A 10850-nucleotide genomic window follows, 5' to 3' on the forward strand; every position below is an offset into this window, starting at 1 on the left:
CACCTGATGATGGTTCAGACTAAACCGCCTGATGGTCTGAACCAGAGAAGGTGGGATAGAGTTTAGTCGAAGACAAGAAACCACAGAAACTCACAAAGACGAGAAGGGGGTAGAAGACGGTTGGGGGGGTCTGTCGTTGATCCCAGATTAGGGCGTGGCCTCTGCACAGATTACACACGCACACCCACACACACGCTTACACACACACATACACACTGTGGAGTGTGAATGAAGCGTCCTTGATCACACTAACTGCTGAGCCCCCCTAAACAGGGAAGGGGGATGGTGTGTGTGTGTGTGTGCGTGTTTCTGTGTGTGTGTGTGTGTGTATGCGTCAGATCACACACACAGACTGTGTGTAGCTGGAGGTGATTTTAATAATCCATAAAGAAGCTGGTTTCTCTGGATCGCTCCCTGGAGTCAACACAGACACACACACACACACACACACACACACACACACACACACACACACACACACACACACACACACACACACACACACACACACACACACACACACACACACACACACACACACACACACACACACACACACACACACACATCCATACAGTATCATAGAGAAAATCTGAGGAAAACTTGCCTTTTTTGTTTTGTGAGCTATGTGTTTTTTATGTTTAGTAACAATCATCAATAATAACACTGATAATAAGACAGATTTTTGTGAACCTGACCTTAAATTTACAAGTTAGTTGAGATCTACCATGCCAGGATGTGGTTGGACTGCAGGGGGCGCTGTCAGGACTCCACTGACAATGACTGTCTGAACAAAGAGTCGGAATTGAATTGAACTTTATTGAAAAACTCATGGAGAATCAGTGGTAATGAACAGCCGGGCTTCTAAAGAGAAGCTTTATTTAAACACAGTCGCTGAACAAAGACAAACAAATTAAAGATTTGTTCAACAGTTTGAGAAATATTATTATTTCACGTTAACTCAGGAGCAGCTAAACCGAAGCTGGAGCTCATCTGAGTGCAAACCCAGTTCGAGCTCAAGTGGGAGTTATTTAAATCCTGTTCTGAAAGACCTGGCTGCTGAATAAGGATTTTGACCAGTTGTCAGTTGGACTCACCAATGAATGGATTAAATTTCAGGAGTCAAAGGTCAAAGGTCACAGTGACCTCATGAGTAGATAAACATGGATGTGACTGAAACTGCAGCTGGTTGGAGACAACAACCACAAGATGGTAATTTACTGAAAGTGTGTGTGTGTGTGTGTGTGTGTGTGTGTGTGTGTGTGTGTGTGTGTGTGTGTGTGTGTGTGTGTGTGTGTGTGTGTGTGTGTGTGTGTGTGTGTGTGTGTGTGTGTGTGTGTGTGTGTGTGTGTGTGTGTGTGTGTGTGTGTCTGTGTCTGTGTGTTTAATGAAGGAGGAAGTGGTATAATGAACCGTATTTACTGTCGCTCAGTTTCAGTTTCCTCTGGTTAAACCTCTTCCTTCTCTCACAGTGATGTCACTCTGTAATGATGCTTTGGTATAATATCATAACATAATTATAATAAAGTATCAGAGATGAGCGACGTTAATGACAGATGCAACAACTGCTGAATTTTTTCATCGAGAGATTGTGACTCTGGACCAGATCCAGTGGAGAGGAAGGAACAAACACTAAATCATTTCTGTGATTCCAGATAATTGGGAACTCGCAGGAACTTGTCAAACGTGATTTCATAATAAAAACAAACATGGAGGCAGCTGGTTGTGAATCATCAGCTAGGATGATGTCACAGGAGCAGCCTCGACGACCCCCCCCCCGATGGTGTGAAGGTGTGAATCTGACCTGAGATCTGCCTGATGATCCTCTTGTTTGAGGTCAGCTCAACATAAGTTGCACTATTCCTTTAAATCAATTAACACTGAGTGACAGCGCCCCCTGCAGCCACACGTGTTGAAGGGCTCTGTGTCAATGAACTGAAACACAACCTAACTGAAATATTACCCATGATCCTCTGCTTCCTGGACCAGAATAGCTGCAGCAGTAACAAATCCACCAAACTATTTAGAATCCTTCATATTTCTAAGTTTCCTGCTGAATCTTGGAGGTAATCTCTGGTTGTTAATAACTTCAGAGAGTTTCTAACTGATCTCAGTTCAGCTTCACCCTCCAGCTGCAGCTGGTTGAGACAGGTTGTGACTCTCAGTCAGTTCTTCTCTCAGGAGATGGAACCCACTCAGCAGAGTCACAGAGAACAGACGCTCAGGGAGAGAAGGAGGAAACTTTCTCTTGTTCACACTCACACATCAGACTCACTCTCACCAAGCTGCTGCTTCCAGGTCGTTTCAATAAGGTTGATTTAAAGGTTCTTCAGATGTGACCCCCCCCCCCCCTTGTCTCAGTGTGAATGTTTAGATTATAGACTGTGGAATAATGTGGTGTCACTACCCTCACCCTGAAGATTAGACTGTCTGAGTGTGTGTGTGTGCGTGTGTGTGTGTGTGAATAATTGCTAGGTTGGAGTGCAGCTGTCTTCACTGGCATCTGTTACACCCCCAACTTAGAAACACACACACTAAATCACTGTCTCTCCCTGTGTGTGTGTGCGTGTGTGCATATGTGTTGCCGCACGCGCTCACGTGTGCGTGTGTGTGTGTGTGTTGTATATATCCAGATTAGTGTTCTATAATGTCTCAGTTTGCAGAGTTACAACCATCAGATAAACGCCGCAGATTAGTGAATGAAGGCAGGCGACCTAATCTACTGACTGTGTGTGTGTGTGTGTGTGTGTGCGCGTGCCTGTTTGTGTGTGTGCGCGTGGCTGCTTGTGTGTATATAAATATATATATATATGTGTGTGTATCAGGGTCAGTTTAATGAAGATTAAAATAATGGTTTTCCATTTGGAAGCTGCAATAAAAAAAAATCTGCACAGAAAATAAAGTAAAAAGATCCAGATATAAAACAATAGCAACAGCTAAACTAATAACATATATATACATTATACATATGTGATATGATATATATTCACATCATATACAATAAAACATTTACAAAAGATATAATAAATATTTACATTATATTTAATACACATATTTACACAGTATATGATAAAACATTTACATGATGTATGATAACATATTTACATTATAAACAATAACATATTTACACAATATATAAGAATCGATTCCTCCAGGTTTACTTTTCAATATAAGAGATAAGATGGTAAGAGGAAAAATCCTTTTGTAAAAAACTATTCACACACAAACTGTCTTACTCAGTGTCTGTATTTTATTTTGTTTTTTAATGACGAAGGCGTGAACGGTGTTTTCATCCATCGTCTCATTGGTCTCCTCGGTTTCATAAAGGTTAATATCTTTTCTACCGTTTTCATAAAATCATGCAGCTTCCTCAGTGAGATGAACTTCCTGCTGCTGAGTTCACAGTCGAGCACAGAGCTGATTCTTACTGTGAGGCATGAATAGACGCTCTGTGTTTGACCTCTGACCTCTACAGGACCACTTCCTCTCTCTGTTACTGTCAATGTGAGGACCCACTGATTATCAGAGTAAAAGGAGCCTTTCAGACTCTTTCCAGGCGGCTTCAGTCTCAGTTTTCAGATTAAACCTCGGGACGGACGTGGTGGAGACCAAACCCAGAGAGAAAACCCTCAGATTCATCCTCAGGCCGGTCCCCACAAAGACACAAGAACAGAAACAAACACAGGCAGACAGAGAGGAGGGTGTTGATTTATCTTCAAGGACGAGTGTGTGTGTGTGTGTGTGTGTGTGTGTGTGTGTGTGTGTGTGTGTGTGTGTGTGTGTGTGTGTGTGTGTGTGTGTGTGTGTGTGTGTGTGTGTGTGTGTGTGTGTGTGTGTGTGTGTGTGTGTGTGTGTGTGTGTGTGTGGTTTCAGACTCTAAAATCCATCTGACACAAAGAGACTGAAACTGCTGAATGGGTGTGTTGTTTTTGTGTGTTTTCATGAGTGTGTTGTATGATCGTGTGTGTGTGTTATATTTTCTTCTTTTCTTCGTTCAAGCTCGGTCTGATTCGGTTGTAGTTCCTCGTCATCTGCCTGTTAGCCACCAGGTGTCACTGGTGTTCGTATGCAGACACGAAGGCTCTGATTGGTCGAGGACAAACGAGTGTGAGCGGCTCAGTCTCCAGATCATCGATCAATATCTGCCGTGATTGATTATCTGCTCATTAACTCACTCCAGGCTCCAGCTGACGAGCAGGAAGTGATTCATTGTTCCACCTCCCTGCACCTCGAAGGCAGATGGTGGGGGGGCTGCGTTTGATTCTTTTTTATTTACTTCTTTGTGTATAAACTTGTGGATAAACTCGAGAAACACGTCTGTTGTTGTTGACTCACTAACAGGAAGTAGTAGTGACCGTATCGTCCACACGTCTTCGTTTGGCCTCGTAGCTTTTGTGCTTTGCTCACGATCGCTTAAAGAAAACGTGGCATCACGTGCATCTGTGTTTGTGTTCCTGCAGGAAACGTCCTCCTGATGAAGAAGGTTCCTCCTCAGTTTCCTCATCGCAGACGCCGCCGCTCGTCTCAGCAGGTCGGTCAAACTGTAATCTCTGCGTGCTGAGTCAGGGCGTCCAGATGGTTGCCACGGTAACCAGTGACCTCACACACAACCGCCACATGGTGACCAATGATGTCATCAATATGAAATAGAGTGGAAGTTTGTTTCTGTAGAGAGACTCAGTGATTGGAGGAGGACGCACTGATCTGATTGGTTGATTCAGAGGAATCTGCAGATTCAGATTAAGAGATCGTGTGTGTGTGTTCGTGTGTGTGTGTTCGTGTGTGTGTGTGTGTGTAACAGAGAAGTCTTTGTTCTCAGTCTCTGAACGAACTTTCTCAGTCATGTTGAATTGTTAAGCAGCCGGTTCTAAGGTTCCAATGTTCTGATGGTTCTGAAGGTTCCAATGTTCTGATGATTCTGAAGGTTCTGAAGGTTCCAATGTTCTGATGATTCTAAAGGTTCCAATGTTCTGATGGTTCTGAAGGTTCCAGTGTTCTGATGGTTCTAAGGTTCCAGTGTTCTGATGGTTCTAAGGTTCCAGTGTTCTGATGGTTCTAAGGTTCCAGTGTTCTGATGGTTCTAAGGTTCCAGTGTTCTGATGGTTCTAAGGTTCCAGTGTTCTGATGGTTCTAAGGTTCCAGTGTTCTGATGGTTCTAAGGTTCCAGTGTTCTGAACACGGTGGAATGCTGATTCCAGTCTGACGTCACCTCCTTGTTGAATTCCTTTAAAATATATCAAAACTTTACTGATTAAATGTATGAGGTTAACAAAGTCTGAGGCTCATCAATAAACAGACGTCTGTCCAATCAGGTGATCATGTGACTGAAAACCTCGATTTCAATTTGACTTTTCACAATAAAATTTTCATTTGATTTTATCATAGATATCTTTCTCTGTCTCCGTCTCTTCTCTCTCTCTCTCTCTCTCTCTCTCTCTCTCTCTCTCTCTCTCTCTCTCTCTCTCTCTCTCTCTCTCTCTCTCTCTCTCTCTCTCTCTGTCACTCTCTCTCTCTAAACATTTCCTCCCAATTATTGTGCGTCACCTTTCACCTCCTCCCCCTCCCCCCCATTCATTACTGCGCCTGGTTGGTTCGTTTCTGTATGAGCTGCTTTTCACGCTCTCTAACCCCCCCCCCACTCCTCCTCCCCCCTTTAGAGCCTCTTCACTCGTCCTTCATCTTTTGTTTCTGCTTCAAAGCCTAAAATACCTGAAAACACCCCCACACACACCAACAAGCCACACCCTGTACTGCTAATATCATATAATATAAAGGATTTATTTGTAAATCAAATATCATCAATCAATATCAAGGTATCAAAGTTACACTTTAATTCTATTTAAATAGAATCAAGTCACTTTATTCAACCTTTAAAGAGTTTTTGTTCAACATCTGTCTCCAGAAAGTCAGGAGAGATGTTCAATAATCCTCTCGGACTGATCAGGGTATTTATTATATTATCTGGATGACACACGTCTTTTAATTCTCTGTTAGTTCTTCAGGTGCACGTAGACTTTGTTATATTCTCCAGGACAACAAGAACATCAGAGACTTTATATACAAATAAACAGTGACTGTATAGATGATCCATATGATTTGACTTCACTGTCGTCTTTATACGTCTTTAATCGATTCTGATCTTGTTGTTTAAGGTCCGAGGGCCTGAGGTTCAACAATGAAACGACGACCTGTGATTGGTCGGCTGGACTTAATGCAGGAATATAAAATCACATCACAACATTTATGTGTGCTGCCCCACCAGCTGTCCATACGCACACATTGTGTGTGTGTGCGTGTGTGTGTGTGCGCGCCTTTTCTCTTTGTGTGTTTGATTGATGTGTGTGTGCTCAGTGGTGCATGTGACCCGTAGTGTGTGTGTGTGTGTGTGATTAATATTACATGAGGCTCCTGATGAGAGGTGGACACATACTTCCAGCTGGGCTCTCACACACACACTTACACACACACACACACACACACACACACACACACACACACAAACACACACACCCCATATGAATGAATGCATGAATGTATTGTCACACACACACTTTACAAGCAGTGTGTTGTGTCAGAGATAAGATGATGTCGATAAAACACACACACACACAAACACACACTCCTCTGATGCTGTCTTCACATCAGATTAAACTCCCAGCGGTCGCCATGACAACCGGAACCCTGTCTGATTCTCACCTGCTGTGACCTGTCATCTGTGAACCAATCAGACATCAGATTTCAAACAGACTCACCTGAGCAGAGCCGTAGAACGCTGACAGAGTCTCACTCTGATGTATTTCCAGCTACTTCTAATCAAACCTGATCAGTATTGATTTTTTATCAATATTAGTTAGTATTGATCCTCATTGTTATTGTGATGAACAGGTGTTTATGTTTAAATGGAACAGAGAGATGGAACCAGGTTTTTCTTCCTCTGTGAAAACACGCTGAATATCTAGCAGCTGTTTCCCATCATGCACCTGGCTCACAGTGGGATTATTGATGAAGAAAATCAAAGCACCAGAGCAGCTGTGGGACGACCCGCGGGAAGTGAAACTGAAGATCTGACGATGACGCCCACCCAACGCTGTTTGTGTGGTCGGATCTGAACCAGAACAGAACCAGACCTGATCCACGTCAGATCAGAGCCACACAGAGAAAACAGGAACTGAGACGAACGAAGAAACCTCTGTTTCAACAAGAGTGAATATAGTTGTTAGCATATGGTGGACATGTACGGGTTGTGTACTGGACAGGTACTGGTTGTGTACTGGACATGTACTGGGTGTGTACTGGACATGTACTGGTTGTGTACTGGTTGTGTACTGGACATGTACTGGACATGTACTGGGTGTGTACTGGTTGTGTACTGGACATGTACTGGTTGTGTACTGGACATGTACTGGGTGTGTACTGGACATGTACTGGGTGTGTACTGGACATGTACTGGGTGTGTACTGGACATGTACTGGACATGTACTGGTTGTGTACTGGACATGTACTGGGTGTGTACTGGACATGTACTGGGTGTGTACTGGACATGTACTGGGTGTGTACTGGACATGTACTGGGTGCCTACAGGGTATGTGCCGGATATATACCGTATAGTTGGTATAAAAGATAAACTTAACCTAGTGGTATCTTTTAGTTTTATTTTTCTTATTTATTTTTTATTTTTTTACTCAGATCACTACTATGCACAATAATATTCAACACTTTACATCTATATTTATATCATGGTCACTTATAATGGTTACATTGCAATATTTATATTTTCCTTTATGCTATCTTGTAGTATTATTTATATTATGGTCACTTACTTTTTAATTATTTTTTCTGTATCATGGTCACTACTGTTGCAATATTACTTATAATACTTTTGTTTTCATTACAATAACACTTACATCATTCCACTTTCTCCCCAGTACCTGCTTTTGCACAGTGTCTGTTTTGCAGGTTGTTTTTGTTTTTGTTTCTGTACTCTCATTATGTGTAGTTTAGTAGTGTATATATTTTGATCTTTCTTTTTTATTGTGCTTCGGCACTGTTATTTAAATTCTGTTTTTCTCTTTTCTGCTGTAACAAGTGAATTTCCCCGTTGTGTGGATAAATAAAGAAATCTAATCTAATCTAATTCAATTTCAATATTTTCGTACTGGGGTCACTTATCACAATAATACTAGTAATAAAAGTATAATATTATTGATAATAATAATATTCTGTGAGTATTGTCAGTCATAAACGCAGTTTGCTGCTCAGACACCGTCGCTCATGGTGTGAAAACCCCTCCAGCATCGCTTTACCTCTCTCTCTCTCTCTCTCTCTCTCTCTCTCTCTCTCTCTAACTTCACGCCTAAAACCTCTGATTAAATATTAATGACTCTGACCACGCCCACCGCAGTGTGTGTGTAGGCCACGCCCCTTCAATTCCCACTGAGACTCTCTCTCTGCGTGTGAATGTCTCTCGCCCCTCTCTCTCGCAGAACAATGTGTCGTTCACAATAATGGGATTACAGCCATCCAGCCGGCTGCTCTCTCTCTTTCTCTCTCTCTCCGTCTGTGTGTCAGTAGCCGATCGGCCCCTCTCTCTCTTTCAACCGGTTCAGTTTTTGTCATCCGTTTTTTTGGAGGAATGAAAGAAAGACGGACTGTATCCTGGAGAAAGTAAGTGTCTCTCCACCTCCCTCTCTCTCTCCTCTTTCTCTCTCTCTCTCTCTGATGAAGCTTTGATTGACAGCTGACTCTCCTTAATTGTCTTTTATTTAATTAGCGAAGCGGGAATCAGATCAGCTGCAGAGACATTGACTCTGACTCTGACTCTCTCTCTCTCTCTCTCTCAGTGAATAAGATGTTCACATTCATTCACTGTTTCAATCATTTGTCTCTTTCACTTAAAACTTTTCATTGTCATGATTTTTATAATTTTTTTTTTTTGTAATTTTATGATCTTATGTAATTTGACATGTTTAGATTTTTTTTAAATTTGATAGTTTTTCTGTCAGGGGTTTATTGTTATTGATTTATGATGATTTTAACACAATAACAATAATGGTCAAGATTAATTGTTGTGTTGTGTCATCGTGTTAAAGTAAACGAAAAAGGATTTTTTTTACTTCTACACACCGCTCAAGTAAATCCACTTTATTTTTCCACCTGAAGTAAAATGTATTTTATTAACTTGATGAATAAGAAATGAAACCGAAGCAACAGAAGCTGTTTTTGGTCCATGAGACTTTTGAAGATGAGTCGATTGTGATTCTCTTGTGATGAAGTCAGCGACTGATCCTCTGAGCGTCGAGGACGTGATGAGTCAGGAAACTGTGAGAAGCTGCAACAGAAACAGAAATGATCTCTGGTTCCTCAGGTGTGAAACATTTCGATCTCACAGTTGAAACATCATCACATGATCACATGAGTTAACACGTGGTCACGTCACGTATGAGTGATCCACTGGCACGTGTTCGCCCGGAGCTCAGGTGTGAACACGGCTCACTGGGAGCAGGTCTAGGTGTGAACGTGTTATGACGACTTCGACTTAACAGGAAGTTTGTTCTTGTTTCAGTTGTTGTGGTTTTGATTGGTTTTTGGTCTTAAATTGCGAAAAGTTTATAGAGCTCAGTCACGAGTCTGCTGAACATGTCGGGTGATTTCCTGTAGCGTATTCCCTTCACAAGACCCAAAACATATTTAGTTAGGTTGACATTTGACTACCAAATTCTAATAAGTTCATCCATGAGTCCAACTGAACGTTTGTATCAAAGTTTTAAGAAATTCCCTCAAAGCATTCTTGAGATATCGTGTTCACAAGGTTTGGTCTTGGGAACTGAAATTGCATTTGTGGAAATTGCACTTGTGAGATCTGTGGACTTGTTGTCACTGGAGACGTTTGTGGGTCGATACCACAAACTTCATATAAAGAGGTTAACACCAGGCGTGAGTTGTCTCTGTTCATTGACCTTCGGAGGATGTAGCCTACAGCGCCCCCTGATGGCCAAATTGGAAAGTGGTTGATTCGACTGAGTTGAATCCTGATACATTTAAATATTACTCTCCTGACGTTTCGGTCTTGTCGTTTGCAGCTCTTATTGAAACCTATATTGTCATAGAAGCGCAATGCATTCTGGGATAGGCTGGTCTGAGAGGGATGCAAGAACACATTTGTTGGAAGGAGTGGAGTCGCGCCCTCTGGAGGAGGCGGCCCCTGAGGAGGCGGCCCCTGAGGGCCAATAAACATCCCCCGCGTCAAGTCATTTAATACAAAACCATCCAATAAAATCCAGGAAATAATAAAGATCAGGCCGATGTACCGACTCTTTAATGTTCACCACGACACAGAGTCCACTCCCTGATTGGTCCTTCATTGCGTCTGTGAAGCAGTGAAAAGAAAAACTGGACTAATTGGAATCAAAGCAATTAAACATGGACGTCGGAGAGACCAGGACCTGGACTGAAGTCAATCTTATCACTTGAGTTTTTATCAAACTGTGTTTTTAGAATCAAAGAGAGCAGCAGGTTGTCGGGAACATCCAGGCGAGGGGCGGAGCCTGTAGAGCAGCAGGAGGCCGGGCATGACGTATTATCTCTGCTGTGGAAAGATCAGTGTTGTTGTCTCCGTCTTCTTGTCCGGCTCCTCTTCTTCATCCTGAGATGTTTGTGTTCTTCCAGTTTCACGTCCGTCACGTGTTAGAAACCTCGTCCACACGTCCACTCGCTCACTGGGAACCTTCCACACATTGTCCTGCTGGTTCCTCACATGGACTCACAAGGACATGTTACACACATTTTACCAGGAGGCTGCAGGAGAAGATCCAGAACATGTCCAGAGACACTGACTCTGACATTTGTTCTAA

General features: G+C 42.4%; 1 protein-coding gene across 1 annotated transcript in view; it reads left to right on the forward strand.

The window, feature by feature from the left end:
• The first annotated feature begins 4475 nt into the window (after positions 1-4475).
• Positions 4476-10850, forward strand: part of plxnb3 (plexin B3) — a 29702-nt gene continuing 23327 nt past the window's right edge. Inside the window, exon 1 of the mRNA XM_061075243.1 lies at positions 4476-4531. The gene's annotated coding sequence lies outside the window, so the exon portion shown is untranslated. The remainder of the gene's footprint in view (positions 4532-10850) is intronic.

Source organism: Limanda limanda, chromosome 7 (assembly GCF_963576545.1).
Source record: "Limanda limanda chromosome 7, fLimLim1.1, whole genome shotgun sequence".
Taxonomy (NCBI): Eukaryota; Metazoa; Chordata; class Actinopteri; order Pleuronectiformes; family Pleuronectidae; genus Limanda; species Limanda limanda.